Raw genomic sequence first — 14,909 nt, 5'->3', positions numbered from 1 at the left:
GTCAATTGTACTGCCATTTGACATTACTCTCTCGTTGAGTTACTACAGCGGGCCCTCTGTGAATTTACAGCAGGTCCACCAATCAGCTCCTGTCTTCACCTCGCAGAGACGGCTAAAGGAGCTTCTTTCATTTAAGCCTTCACATTCAACAGAAACTGAACAGGCAGATTCAAAGGATTTATTTATTTGGAAATGTTATTTTAAATACAATTAAATCAAGTTGGCAGATGAACCGGAGTCTGAGGAGCAGCCTGACCTCACAGGAGACAGTGTATTAATCCACCGCTAAAAAATAGTCCTCAACAAAGGATCTATTTCCTTCTGTTTGATTAAAAAGCACGCAGTGAGAAATGCTTAAAGCTTTTTATGCAGAAATATGAATGGAAAGTTTATGGTCATTCTTTTTTAAATAAGACGTTGAAAAACTCAGCATCCGGAAAGCTGAGTAATAAACTGTGCAGTAAAAACGGATTAACCTGACACTACAACTAAACCACAAAGAACACCTCATATTCATATTTCTTAACTATGAAATTAATTAGCTAAAGTAAAATACATTTGTAGTATTTTTACACAGTGGTTATTGTTAAGAAGTACTCACGGCAAAGTATTAATACCACAGTGTAAAAATACTCCATTGCAAATATTTCTGACGTAAGTAATAGTACAAAGGTATTTGCAACCATCCAAAACAAAAAGTACTCATTATTCATAATGTCCCATTTCAGAATAATATATATAATATCATTGGATTGGAATAAGGGTTCCAATATTGTATAAATCCTTTTTTATTTTGAAAGGTAGAGATGGAGCTAACATGAATGACTTTTTATACTGACAGATATCTCAATCCAATATCATCATCCAGCATCATAATTCATCAGATGATTTATATGTTTGCCTGAATAATATCAACCTACAAAGTAACTAACACTTTTTAAAGTAAAAAGTAACACATTTCAAAATGTAGTGGGGAAGAATTAAGATTTAGCATAAAATGGAAATGGTGAAGTAAATTACTAGTACATCAAAATTGTACTTCAGTAAAGTACTTGAGTACATTTACATTTATTTTCTAACACTGTCAGTAACTATTTATTTTCAGTTTTGTAGTATAGTTATATGTTAAATAAAATAGTATCTCTGTTCCCTGTGCTAGGATGCCAACACGCTCACAGCTGACAAGCATGCAAACTAGTTTTCACATGTTCAGATGTTCCGTGCCTGAAACACCTCCACAGAACAACAAGACGGACAGACATGAAAAGACCCCGGCTGGTATATCAGAGACTGAGGAGCGTAAAGCTGTTAAGGTCTGAAAGCAGGGAGGAGAGCTGTTCTTTACCTGGTGTGGAGACACAGCCGGCAGCAGTGACACACTGCGACTCCACAGGATGTCATATCACTGCCTGTGTGTGTGTGTGTGTGTGTGTGTGTGTGTGTGTGTGTGTGTGTGTGTGTGTGTGTGTGTGTGTGTGTGTGTGTGTGTGTGTGTGTGTGTGTGTGTGTGTGTGTGTGTGTGTGTGTGTGTGTGTGTGTGTGTGTGTGTGTGTGTGTGTGTGTGTGTGTGTGTGTGTGTGTGTGTGTGTGTGTCAGAGGATGATGCATTTCCTGCCCTGTGGGGGAAACTGTTTCCTGGGTATATCTTCTGCTGGCTGTTTAACTCAATAACAACAGACTGTTAGATGACAACTCAATGTGTATTTCCTTCTGTTTATTTCACTGTGTGTTATTGATCCATGCAGTACACAGAAAACAGCTGGCACCTATCTGGCTCTTTAACATATAAAAGCCCTATTATGCTGATGTTCAGGATCATATCAGTATGTCGTCTCTCTACTTTAAAGAGTCCTCTCCTGCTGATGTTCAGGTGTATATCAGTATGTCGTCTCTCTACTTTAAAGAGTCCTCTCCTGCTGATGTTCAGGTGTATATCAGTATGTCGTCTCTCTACTTTAAAGAGTCCTCTCCTGCTGATGTTCAGGTGTATATCAGTATGTCGTCTCTCTACTTTAAAGAGTCCTCTCCTGCTGATGTTCAGGATCATATCAGTATGTAGTGTCTCTACTTTAAAGAGTCCTCTCCAGCTGATGTTCAGGATCATATCAGTATGTAGTGTCTCTACTTTAAAGAGTCCCCTCCGCTGATGTTCAGGATCATATCAGTATGTAGTGTCTCTACTTTAAAGAGTCCCCTCCAGCTGATGTTCAGGATCATATCAGTATGTAGTGTCTCTACTTTAAAGAGTCCCCTCCCGCTGATGTTCAGGTATATATCAGTATGTAATGTCTCTACTTTAAAGAGTCCTCTCCTGCTGATGGTCAGGTGTATATCAGTATGTAGTGCTTCTACTTTAAAGAGTCCTCTCCTGCTGATGTTCAGGTGTATATCAGTATGTAGTGTCTCTACTTTAAAGAGTCCTCTCCTGCTGATGTTCAGGTGTATATCAGTATGTAGTGTCTCTACTTTAAAGAGTCCTCTCCTGCTGATGTTCAGGTGTATATCAGTATGTAGTGTCTCTACTTTAAAGAGTCCTCTCCCGCTGATGTTCAGGTGTATATCAGTATGTAGTGTCTCTACTTTAAAGAGTCCTCTCCTGCTGATGTTCAGGTGTATATCAGCATGTAGTGTCTCTACTTTAAAGAGTCCTCTCCCGCTGATGTTCAGGTGTATATCAGTATGTAGTGTCTCTACTTTGAAGAGTCCCCTCCCGCTGATGTTCAGGTGTATATCAGTATGTAGTGTCTCTACTTTAAAGAGTCCTCTCCTGCTGATGTTCAGGTGTATATCAGTATGTAGCGTCTCTACTTTAAAGAGTCCTCTCCTGCTGATGTTCAGGTGTATATCAGTATGTAGTGTCTCTACTTTAAAGAGTCCCCTCCCGCTGATGTTCAGGATCATATCAGTATGTAGTGTCTCTACTTTAAAGAGTCCTCTCCTGCTGATGTTCAGGATCATATCAGTATGTAGTGTCTCTACTTTAAAGAGTCCTCTACTGCTGATGTTCAGGTGTATATCAGTATGTAATGTCTCTACTTTAAAGAGTCCTCTCCTGATGATGTTCAGGTGTATATCAGTATGTAGTGCTTCTACTTTAAAGAGTCCTCTACTGCTGATGATTCAGGTGTATATCAGTATGTAATGTCTCTACTTTAAAGAGTCCTCTCCTGATGATGTTCAGGTGTATATCAGTATGTAGTGTCTCTACTTTAAAGAGTCCTCTCCTGCTGATGTTCAGGTGTATATCAGTATGTAATGTCTCTACTTTAAAGAGTCCTCTCCTGCTGATGTTCAGGTGTATATCAGTATGTAGTGCTTCTACTTTAAAGAGTCCCCTCCCGCTGATGTTCAGGATCATATCAGTATGTAGTGTCTCTACTTTAAAGAGTCCTCTCCTGCTGATGTTCAGGTGTATATCAGTATGTAGTGTCTCTACTTTAAAGAGTCCTCTCCTGCTGATGTTCAGGTGTATATCAGTATGTAGTGTCTCTACTTTAAAGAGTCCTCTCCTGCTGATGTCCAGGTGTATATCAGTATGTAGTGTCTCTACTTTAAAGAGTCCTCTCCTGCTGATGTTCAGATATCAGTATGTAGTGTCTCTACTTTAAAGAGTCCTCTCCTGCTGATGTTCAGGTGTATATCAGTATGTAGTGTCTCTACTTTAAAGAGTCCTCTCCTGCTGATGTTCAGGTGTATATCAGTATGTAGTGTCTCTACTTTAAAGAGTGCTCTCCTGCTGATGTTCAGGATCATATCAGTATGTAGTGTCTCTACTTTAAAGAGCCCCCTCCCGCTGATGTTCAGGATCATATCAGTATGTAGTGTCTCTACTTTAAAGAGTCCTCTCCCGCTGATGTTCAGGATCATATCAGTATCTAGTGTCTCTACTTTAAAGAGTCCTCTCCTGATGATGTTCAGGTGTATATCAGTATGTAGTGCTTCTACTTTAAAGAGTCCTCTACTGCAGATGTTCAGGTGTATATCAGTATGTAGTGTCTCTACTTTAAAGAGTCCTCTCCTGCTGATGTTCAGGTGTATATCAGTATGTAGTGTCTCTACTTTAAAGAGCCCTCTACAGCTGATGTTCAGGTGTATATCAGTATGTAGTGTCTCTACTTTAAAGAGTCCTCTCCTGCTGATGTTCAGGTGTATATCAGTATGTAATGTCTCTACTTTAAAGAGTCCTCTCCTGCTGATGTTCAGGTGTATATCAGTATGTAGTGTCTCTACTTTAAAGAGTCCTCTCCTGCTGATGTTCAGGTGTATATCAGTATGTAATGTCTCTACTTTAAAGAGTCCTCTCCTGCTGATGTTCAGGTGTATATCAGTATGTAATGTCTCTACTTTAAAGAGTCCTCTCCTGCTGATGTTCAGGTGTATATCAGTATGTAATGTCTCTACTTTAAAGAGTCCTCTCCTGCTGATGTTCAGGTGTATATCAGTATGTAGTGCTTCTACTTTAAAGAGTCCTCTACTGCTGATGTTCAGGTGTATATCAGTATGTAATGTCTCTACTTTAAAGAGTCCTCTCCTGCTGATGTTCAGGTGTATATCAGTATGTAGTGTCTCTACTCTGACATGTCTCCATGCTTTAATGTTCAAACGCTCTTTTCTCATACTGCCTGTGCTGCAGCACCTCTTTTTCACCCTCTGTCTGAAACCAGAGCCCAGTCTGCTCTGATTGGTTAGCTGGCCGGCTTTGTTGTGATTGGTCAATCGCTTAGAGATGTCCCGCCCCTTAGCCTATCACGTACAATGTGTTGGAGTGCTAGCCAATAGAGTGTTGCAGTGACGAGTCCTAAAACGCGGAAGTGAGTTAACATTTCACCACTACCGGTTCCCTCGTCTCAGAGCCAATGGGATCTCTCCATAGGATTTTGGAAAATAGCTGGAACTAAGGTCTGTGGTTGACACAAATTTAAGAGACGGATCACGTTTTGTTCTACAAACATTAAATACATCAGCAGTGACCCCACTGGTGATTTATGAAGAGTTTACGTTTCTGAAAAACGATGGTTGTTACCGAGTGGCTGAATAGGATTACAGAAGTTGTCGAGGACGTTGTACGTCATTACGCCGAACGCGTAAACACTCCCGCTACGTTTGTTTGCCCCTGTTCTGACATCGCGTGATATTGAAGTCGGGTGACCCGACTTCAATGTCACGCGAGGCATAGGCTGTACGCGAGGCGTAGGCTGTAGTTCGTTTATAACATAACGTTAGCATTTTGCTTCTGGCGATTAGATTTATTACATTACATTACTTGTTAGACGCTTTTATCCAAAGCGACTTACATACTCAATGGACAATCCCCACAGGAGCAATTTGGGGTGAAGTGTCTTGCACAGGGACACAACGACATGCTGGTTGCAGTGGGGTTTGAACCTGTGCTCCCCTGATCCGAACCCTAACGCACTACCCACTGCGCCACAGCCTCCCACATTTATGGGAATTTATGATTAGAAAATTGTAAAAGTAGGGTAGACATGTGGATATTATCCGGCTGAACAAAACATGAATTTATCAAACTGGTTCGTTTTCCAGAGACCATATTTCGAGCTATTTTCCAAAATCCTATGGAGGAATCCCATTGCTTTTTAGTCGAGGGAACCCGAGCGCAGCTTACTTCCGGGTAAATACGTCATCCCTGCACCACTCTATAGAAGCGTGAGTGTTACATAGTGATGTCAGTATGTTACAGAAGTAAACAAAGGAGTCCAATGGAGGCGTTTGTTTCAGGCAGGGGGGGGTGGATTTGTGTGGGAGAGAAACAGATGTTAGCCTTTATAGACCATACAAAGCCTTTGAATTGCAGTTGGTTCAACTTGCGTTCCGTATGCTAACCAGTTTGGACTTTCACCGCTCAGAGTCCTGTTTACATCGCTGATATTCTCAGATACTAGCATGAATTTCACACACAATAACAATAATGGGAGAATGCGTCGAGCTGTGCTCATGTTGCTCTTATTCTTGTGGAGCCAGATTAAATTGAAGAACAACTTTATACTCAGCTCCGGAGTGACATTGCTAATGGTTTGTCACCATGACTCAGCATTTGACAGGAGTTTAGCATACTGTTAGCTGCCACTGGAAGGTAGTAATCCACTGTCTGATGGCCGCACAAGTAATCTCCCCTGATGCTTATTTCCTCATAAGTGAATATTTGTTCAGTTTCAGGGCTCGACATTAATGACTGCCCGATGGCCCGGGGCCATCTAGTATTTAGCTCGGGCAATGAAGCCTCACCTGCTGGTTGCCCGATCGGGCAATCTATTATGCCAGTATCATGCAGCTCGCGGATCTAGTATGAGTGACCCGACAGTAAAACTAAACATATCTATAACTAGTTACGGTAGTTTGAGAGGTAATTAAAATAGCTACGTGTGATATTCTAACCTGAAGTGTGTTTTGTCCGCTCACCGCTGCATGTGATCATGCAGAGCTGCGTGTCGACTCGTCAGCAGCAGCTGATCTCTCTCTCCCGTCATCGATCAGGTCCAGCTAGTTCTAGCTAATGATATGACTACCTGCTTATTAAAAGACACCTAAACAATAAGTGTCGCTATGCAACTGGGTGAGGCCGCAAAGTATAGCGCAGCATTATGCATTTGTTTACATGCCCACCGGAACCCAGAGGCATTACCAACAGATCAACGCACAATCAACCCATACAGGACATCTCTTTCTCCACATCAAGTGTTAGACATTAGAATTGACTCTTCTTGTCTGTCACATAAGTGGCGCAACTGAAGCGTTATTGCGCTAATAGGAAATTATTTTGACCGAAGAGATTTAGATTTGCCAGCTAACGGGAACCCTGACGTCGCCATTTTGTGTGCTTCGCGGATGCGCTCGGCTCCTCTCGACTGGTGCTCGGGTCTGCTCGGTCAGCTTCCGGATGAGGAGGCATTCATTCGACCAATTTACAGTAGATAACATTACAAACATTTTTAACAGGGGCCATAATAGTGTAAATAATGTTTGTTTTGGCAGTTATAACTGAATGTAATGTTTTCTACTTTTTTCCATCTGGGAAGGCATTTGCCTTCATCAGATGGAAAGTGTCTTGACCAACAACTTAAGTATTTCTTATAGCAGGGCATGCAAGCGAGCAAACACAAACAAGAACAAACAAGTGAAATGAAGAATAAAATAGAAATCGTACAATATAATATTGTGGTGGTTCATCTTATAATTCAGTCTAGAGAATGCACCAGACAGCATCTAAGACCTGCACACATCTTAATGTTCTAGGGAGAGGCCCCCCAAACCCTGCGTGCGTAATTTCGTCCGCGCGCATTTTTCAGGGCAATCTCTATTGGGCTCAGGGCCATCTGTACATCAGCTTAGATGGCACACAGTGTTACCACAGTGTTTGGCATCACAGCACAGTAAATTAAGTTTCTCGTATCACATGGATGCTGTTAGCATAGCCTCAACTACTGCTATCATAAGCTGTCTTCTACCGGCATATTTGACCCGTGTATTTTGCTCTTTGATCTTAATTGTGAAAGTCTGACATGCCTAATTGTGTAGCCCAAGTATTGACTACACCTGATAGTCAGGAAAACAATTTAAAAAAAACTAACAGACGGCTTATTTGGTGCTGAAGTGGTGAACTGCTCTTCAAAACAGGCAGTGATAGCGAGCGGGTGGTCATTAAATTATGATGAAAAAAATGCACATGTATGCCTGGCTAATGTTCTTACTCTTTTTCATTGTATATATGGGAATGGGAGTATTCTTTTAAGATAAAAAACGTGGCACAATCCTTAAATCAAGGTTAAGCTTGTTTCCCATTATTGAAATCTGAATCATTGATGGATTGATTGATTGAATAAGTGAAAAGCAGCACAGTTTGTCCTGTCTCTTTCCCTCCTGTCCTCAGTGCTGCCTCTGCTGAAGTGACCATGTAAACACATGTTCAGTGTTTGTCCCACAGTTCTTTTGTCTTCCCATAAAGGACATGATGATGGAGGGACTTGGTTAACTGAACCCTGAGGTGACAGCAGTCCAACATCACCCACATGATACGATTCCCAGACACTTCACATTCCCATCCCACTCCTTCATCCCACTCTTTAGAAATATAGCTGTTGAATGAACATCTCCTGTATGATCCTGACATTCAATAGCCACTGAATAATATGTGTGTTAACCCAGATACCCGGTAGTTTAATCTAGGTAACTGCAATGCTTGATTCAACTGTTACATATTTAGGGAAGCTACATTTCAAGCTAACAGCTATTTCACACTGGAAGATGTTACAGCAAAGTTAGGAAGAAATCTAGATTGGTTAACTAAAGCTACTTAGAAACATTTTTCAAACTGCTTTGTAAAACCATTTAACTAATTAACAAAATAGATTTGAAACACTATTGACAAAATAGCATGCAAAAAGGTCATATGCCAAAGAAAAATGACACTCAGCTGAGAAGATAGTTGGGGTCAGAGTTGAACACATGTTCAGGGCTCAGAACCGCTGCAGTGGAAACATTAAAAAAACTGGTTCGCACTTTTGGAAAAGGGGAAAATCAGCACCAAGAAATCCTAAATGTTTTGATAGTAAGCAAGAATAGCCCTGGAGACAGAGATGGCACACACTCACAACAAGCGCCCACACAACCATGATGATGAGATCTCCACCAGCGGGATCTCTTGGTGGAGATCTCATCTGGGATAAATGATATGTAAAAACTGATAAATGATAATATACACACACAGTTTGCTGACACACAAAGGTGAGTAAAGGAATGTGAAGTGTGTGCCTCCTTGCGAGGCTGTGAGGTAGAGCAGGACTATGTTGATGTCATTAGTGAAACTGTAGTGACGTCAGTAACAGCTATAGAAGAAGGAGCAATGTGATTGGGCGGTGCCACAAAAGAATGATAGTACAGCCATTGAAAGTTAGAGTAGAACTGCAGTAATGTCATGGAGTTGTAAAGTAGAACTCTAGTCTGGGCGGAGGTAGAGCGGATGTTCATTAGTCAGAAGGTTCAATCCCCAGCCTCTGCAGTCTTTTTTGATAAATATATATTATTTTTGTATGTTTCGTAAATTGAATGTCGAGGAACTTGCGATCTATGTTTTCCATATATTACATAATTAAACCATAGTTGTGTATATTATGACAATAAACCTTTGAATCTTGAATCAGTCAACGTGTCTAAGTGTCCTTGGTGAGATACTAAAACCCAATTGTTCGTTCGGTGAGTGAATGTTATCACTTCTGATGAGCAGCTGGCACCTGTATGCCTGTTTGATTGGCTCGTACATGCACAAGTGGTTCCATTGCTTGAGCAAATACTGGAAAAGCAATATATCAATGCTTAATTGGGTATTTTATAGCCTATTGTTTTTACATGTAACGGTTAGGAGACAGGTAATAAAGATTACAGCAGTCACTCTTATATCACTGTGGTGGGACATAATGAAGAGCCCAGCAGTGAGACCCACTGCTCTACAGCATGATGGTGCCTCCCCCAAGTGGTGAGAAGGTGCACACACACACACACACACACACACACACACACACACACACACACACACACACACACACACACACACACACACACACACACACACACACACACACACACACACACACACACACACACACACACACACACACACACACACACACACACCACACACACACACACACACACACACACACACACACACACACACACACACACACACACACACACACACACACACACACACACACACACACACACACACACACACACACCATGTATACATCACTTCAGGGGACATTACATTGACTTACATGCATTTCCTGGAGACTTATCCTAACCTTAACCATAACCAACACATGCCTAACCCTAACCCTAATACTAACCAAGTCTTCACCCTAGAATAAATGATTCCCCTTATGGGGACCTCCAATTTGTCCCCATAAGGGAGGCGAGTCCCCACACGTGACTGTGTAAACAGATTTAGGTCCCCACAAGTATAATAATGCTAGCCCACACACACACACACACACACACACACACACACACACACACACACACACACACACACACACACACACACACACACACACACACACACACACACACACACACACACACACACACACACACACACACACACACACACACACACACACACACACACACACACACACACACAGAGAAATGTCTGAGATGGTAGCTGAGATATACTGAGCTATTTATCTAAAGCAGGGGTTCTCAAAGTGTTGATGAGTGAGGGCCAGTTTAGGTATCCAATATTAGATTCAGGGCCGCCCAAGAAAAAACGGAACACAAAATAATTCCAAAACAAATCCTTTCTTTATTGTACTAACCAATTATACATACAGTATACATTAAGATTAATCAAACATTAATTTGTCTCAAAAGTGCCTTGCAAACACACACACAGAGAGAGAGAGAGAGAGAGAGAGAGAGAGAGAGAGAGAGAGAGAGAGAGAGAGAGAGAGAGAGAGAGAGAGAGAGAGTATTGTGCTGAAGTGAGTGATATGCTGTGGATTTCCTGTCTTATCAGCAGGGCCCTGATTCAGAACCAATTCCAGCTACTCAAGCACCACAGGATAACTTGCAGAGCAAGACAAATACAGAGAGGGGGAGAGGGGGGAGGGAGAGAAAGAGACTTTTAAAATAGAAGCTTACCAAAGACCATAATAACACAGTATTCATCATCATCATTGTTATAATTATTGTTGTTGTATTTGTAACACAAATCGGCTATTATTGCCTTCATCAACATACCTTTTCCTACTTTGAATGGGATGTATGGTGCTGTCTTCTGTTGGCTAGTATTCCTTGATGTCCGGTTCCATCTCCGTTGCTGCTATACGAAGGACAGCATGTAGATGGGCATCCGGCAGCCTGGATCTCGCTTGGATGTGTTGATGGCCATGCTGGAGAAGGTTTTCTCACAAATGTATGTGCTTCCGAACAGAGAGGCCATTCTGATGGCATGTTGGCGAAGTGCAGGGTACGCAGATGGGGAAAGTCCTTTGTAGAACTCGATATGCTGCTCTGGCCTCAGAGCTCTCCTGCAGGTCGATGAGCTCGAACTGCATTTCTGCAGGCTCTTCTTCGGGTGCACATGTGAAGGGATCTTGGAATAGGTTGAATGACTTCTCGTGGTCACTGAAGTCCGAGAAGCGGTGGTGGAATTCCTCTTGGAGTTTTTCCATGAGGTTGTGGTTCTTGTCTGAACACAGGTGATGTAAAACGTCACATTCACCTGCGAGCACCTTGCAGGCGGGGACATGGGTTAGATCCCCCTCTCTGAGCGGTCCCTGCAGTAGTTGAAGTTTTCGCTGGAAAGCTTTGACGCTGTCAAACAATGTGGAAATGAGCTTCCCATAGCCCTGCAGCTTCACATTGAGATCGCTGAGAAAGGTGTTCAGGTCAACAAGGAACGCTAGGTCACAAAGCCATTCAGTGTCACTTAGCTGTGGCAGATCTTGTCCTTTTGATTGCATGAACTCAGCGATTTCTTTCCTCAAATTCAAAAAACGCTTCAGTGTGGCACCTCTGCTCAGCCACCTGACAGCAGTGAAGTATATGACGTCACCAAATTCAGCCTCTGAATGCACCAAAACAGTTTTGAATTGACGGTGATTCAGACCTCTGGACTTTAGGAAATTCACTGTCTTGACAACAATGTCCATGACATGTTTCATTTCAAGCGTATGAGCAGCAAGGGCTTCTTGGTGAATTATGCAGTGATATTTGATTAGGTTCTCACCTCCGTTATTGGCCACTTTGTCGCTGAGCAAAGAGACAGCACCCGCCTTTCTCCCGACCATGGCTGGCGCTCCATCTGTTGTGACACCGACCATGGATGTCAGCTCCACATTGTATGCATCGAGACTACGACACACAGCATCACAAATGTCGATTCCCCTTGTTCTGTCTTTGATACTCTCCATGCTTAGCAGTTCCTCGCCTATTTCAAAGTCCTCCGTGACCGTTCCAATGAAAATCAGCAGTTGTGCAGCATCAGAAATGTCTGTACTCTCATCCAGTGCTATAGAAAAGGACCCCTTGCCTAGGCCTTCCACACGTAGTCCCAATTGCTCTTTGAGATCATTGGCCAGATCTTCGATTCGTCGTGTCACCGTGTCATTCGATAAACTTATGTCACGGAACTTTGACTTTAGTTCAGGGCATACAATGTCCGCCACTTTCAAAATGCAGTCTCGCACAAATTCTCCATCACTGAACGGCTTGCTCCGCCTGGCCATTTTGTGAGCTACCACATAGCTAGCCTGTGTTACAGCTTCACCGGATTTTGCAAGATTTGTGAAAACTGACTGCTGGGCAGTTAAACCTCTTTGAAGTTGTTCAAGTTTAGTTCTGCGCTCCTTGCCCATGAACTTGTCATACATTTTATGATTGGTATCATAATGGCGTTTGATGTTATACTCCTTGAGCATTGCATTCACCTGCTTGCAGATGAGGCATATCACTTTATCCGACCCCTGAGGTGAAACGAAGTAAGCGTTGCTCCATTTCTCCTGGAACTTCCTTTTCTCCTCACTGACACAACGTTTTTTACGCGACGGCCCTGGCTCCTCCATCTCGCTTACACAACGAAAACTTCCAACAACTTTTGTTGCGAAGGACTGATGGTTTGGGCCACGGGCTGTTCACGTGAACACTTTGGGACATGCTTCCAGTGCATGCACCCCTCATAGCTCCTCTCGTGCATCCAATCAGGGAGTGAGTTTGGGGATGCTCGCGCTGGGGGTAGTCAGTGGAAATAACAGTGTGCCTGAGTGTGGACGTTGGGAGAGACAGCTTGTTGTTTTATTGTATAACCGGACTTTTGTGTGCGTTCATATACTTAACCACACACGCAAACACACACATGCAAACACGCAAATAACACAATCACACAAATGCCTTTTTACATACATACAAACAAACACACATACATTTTGTGTACATATCTTGGCATTCACCTCCTATTTACAATAAACATCATTTGGAGTATACATCTTCTCTGGCATTTTAATCAGATGCACCACAGCGGCTCCTCATATCATTTCTTACCAGTCAACTAGTGACTCATCCAAAACAACTTTTGATCTAGCAAAAATGACAGTGTAGCATTTCCCTCCGAATAATGGTCGTAGGCTTTACTTTACTGATGAATCAGAATGTTTTTGTAACTCCAGACCCAACGTAAGAGCTTGTGGCCTCTTCGGGGGGTGCTAAACATTTAAAACATACAGTCCGTTGTTCTCTTTCTCTGCCGTTACATAGAAGACACTACTTTATCTGTCAAGTTGTCTCCAATGCCACCACAACTTCCTGTCAAACACGTTATCTCGCCTTCAAAATAAAAGCATGCAAATGAAACAGGAAGTTAACCTAAATTACTAGATACGAACCATGGAGGATTAAAATATAACGCATGCATTTCAGCGTGTCACATTAACTATCGCGGGCCGCCAGAAACATTTCCCAGGGCCGCCATTGGCCGCACTTTGAGAACCCCTGATCTAAAGTATGTAAAAAGTTCTCTGTGAGGAGAACCTAATCTATCTCACTTATCAACAGCGAGAACAACATACGATCTCAATCTTCTCTTAAAGGGGGGGACTTCTCAGCCCACTCACTCACAGACAACATGTCATCTAAAGCACGCTGACAAACAGCTAAGAAAGGGTCATTTTAGTGATGTTATTTAGTCTCGTGCTTAAGGTGACCTGACCTTTCCTCTAATTCTTTTTCGGGGTTAAGGCCACTTTTCCTATATTGCCCATTTCACACCAACGCGGTTCCAGGGCCGGTTCGGCGCGAGAGCCTGAAAAGCACTGTTTATTCCTGTTCACACCGCAGAGGAGCCTCTAAGCTCCGAAAACCAGTGCTTTTCAAGCACCAAAAAATTGTCGGTCTAGAAGCAAGAACCGCTTACGTCACGCTTACGTCCGAGGCGGGGGCAGGGGCGGGATCAACCTGAGCAATAACAGTTTATGCCGAGTACGGCAAATGAAAGTTGTAACAAGCAATAGCGCTGACCAAAGTGACTAGAACATTTATTAAAAAAACACACTTTATAAATCAGGCAACACTAACCAGGCTTAGTGTGATTCTGTTTATTGGTACCTTACTTTGACCATCTGTTCGCTGTTATTGATCATTGTGGAGAGCAGTGTTAGAAAGTAAAATCAATGTTTTGATGGCATAAAGTCAGTGTTGGGCAAGTTACTTCCAACATGTAATATATTACATATTACTGTCTTTTGAAAGTAATAAGTTACATTACAATATTACTGTCTCTGAAATGTAATGAGTTACACTACTTAGTTACTTTTGAGTTACTTTCACCAAAATAACTGCAAAAGAATGGCTAGGTATTTTAAATGCTAAAATGTAGTTTAGTGCAGCTCATTATACATCCAGTGAAGGTGATGTGGTATAGCATAACCACTGTGTAGGCCCTTAAGGCTACTAACAACTTGTATTACACGGGTTAGTTGAATACTCCATTCTGATTGTAACTTCTCAACATGTGACACGTTGTTAATACAGTCGTACAGGCCACTGTCAAGGACTATGAAGGTTGCTAAGGAGGATCAAGAAAGAGAAAGGAAAAGAGGTTAAAAGACGGAGCGCTGGACGTCAGATAAATCACCAGAAGAAGGCAAACAGGAAGTAAACACTAACAGGGCACGGAATGGGCTCTGTAGTGTGTTTAGTATATGGCCGTGTACAGGCCCGGCTCCAGAACAACATGACTCAGGGTGCCTCTGAGGTTACAGGGGGCAGCAGTAGCAGGTTTACATGAGCAATAGTGGCAACAGCAATGAGAAATAGCATTGATGGTCCCAATGAACAGATGATGGCCTTTGTTATGTTCTGAAACCAAGCAAGTGAGAACATTTCAAGTGAGT

The 14,909-nt window shown here is 42.4% G+C and overlaps 1 protein-coding gene across 2 annotated transcripts in view; it reads right to left on the bottom strand.

The window, feature by feature from the left end:
* septin12 (septin 12) overlaps positions 1-14,909 on the bottom strand; it is a 127,099-nt gene that overhangs the window by 42,016 nt on the left and 70,174 nt on the right. Inside the window, exon 1 of one of the 2 annotated variants that reach the window (XM_034088664.2) lies at positions 1,346-1,426. The exons of the other annotated variant lie outside the window; for it this stretch is intronic. The gene's annotated coding sequence lies outside the window, so the exon portion shown is untranslated. Of the gene's footprint in view, positions 1-1,345; positions 1,427-14,909 lie in introns of those variants that run through there. 2 annotated transcript variants of the gene reach the window in all.

The sequence above is a fragment of the Pseudochaenichthys georgianus genome, chromosome 8 (genome assembly GCF_902827115.2).
Source record: "Pseudochaenichthys georgianus chromosome 8, fPseGeo1.2, whole genome shotgun sequence".
Taxonomy (NCBI): domain Eukaryota; kingdom Metazoa; phylum Chordata; class Actinopteri; order Perciformes; family Channichthyidae; genus Pseudochaenichthys; species Pseudochaenichthys georgianus.
This window is presented reverse-complemented; position numbering and strand designations above follow the sequence as displayed.